Genomic DNA, 1,313 nt, shown 5'->3' on the forward strand with positions numbered 1-1,313 from the left:
CTTTTTTTTTTAAATCTGAAAAAATCTACATCGTGTTTCAAATAATTTCAAATAATTTCAAGTTTTAAATTAATTTTGAATATTATTCTAAATTAAAATTGTTACGTTCAAACTTAAAATTTAGTTCATTACAATTTTAACAAATCAAGGCTTTTTATTTCTAACCACTCTGTTCAAATTTGTATAGTTTTTAATTGTTGTTCATAATGGCTTGTCCCAGATCTGAATTATATTTTTTTTTTCCAAAAAATCTCTGATCTAATTCAGAAATACATACAATTGCTTTGAAAAAATTTTTAATTCAGAAATATTTCATTTAAACGCTCAATAATTCATACGTATAAAACACAAACTTTTAACACCTTTTAATTTTACAGTTTTTTTAATCAGATTTTTTTAAAATACGAAATAACCGTTTAAAAATTTTTATAACTTTAACATTTTAGAGATTTCTGGTTCAAAAATACAAATTACGCTATTATTTTTAAGGTTCAAAATGATAATAATTCACAAAAATTTCAGTTCGTAACATTAAAAATTGACTGACTAAATTAATTTTTTAACCAAAAACTTTTTAAAATAAAAGTTACATTGTTTTTATTTTAAGTTGTTCCAGATTAATATTTTTGCATTGTTATTTTAAAAATCGAACGGTGTAACAAAACAGTTCCATTTTCAACTAAAAATAAAAAAAAAACAAAGTTTCAACCAAATCCTTAAATTTTTAACGAAAGAGATGAATTTTCATTTAAAATGATGAATCTTCATTAAAAAAAGGCTTACATTTTTTATTAAAAACTGTTCAACTCATCCAAAATGAAAATTTTTTAACAAAACAGTTGAATTTTCAGTCTTTAACTAAAATAATGGATTTTCAAAAAAACAAGAAAAATTTTTTTTTTATTAAAAACAGTTGAAGTCATCTAAAAAAGTAAATTTTTTACCAAATAGTTGACTTTTCAGTCAAGAAAGAAATTTGTTTAAATTCTTTATATGTAATGCAAATTAATCGTGTGTTTGACCTCAGTTTATTTACATTCAAAATTATTTCTTAGCATAATTATATAGGGAAATATTTATTTTAGTACCTTAGAATTAAGAATTAACTGTTTACAGCATGCCGAGGCGAATGATGATTGAATGTGTGTGTGAATGAAGTATATTTAGTTTTTATTTTTCGTTTGTGAGAGGCGAGGGGACTCACGGCCAGGAAGCACCCCGATTTTGTTTTCATGTATACATTCTATAAAATGATTTTATTTATTGTTAGTTTGTTAGAGGCGACGAGAACTTCTTTTTATTTTTTTATTCCC

This window comes from Belonocnema kinseyi, chromosome 1 (genome assembly GCF_010883055.1).
Source record: "Belonocnema kinseyi isolate 2016_QV_RU_SX_M_011 chromosome 1, B_treatae_v1, whole genome shotgun sequence".
NCBI classification, from domain to species: Eukaryota; Metazoa; Arthropoda; class Insecta; order Hymenoptera; family Cynipidae; genus Belonocnema; species Belonocnema kinseyi.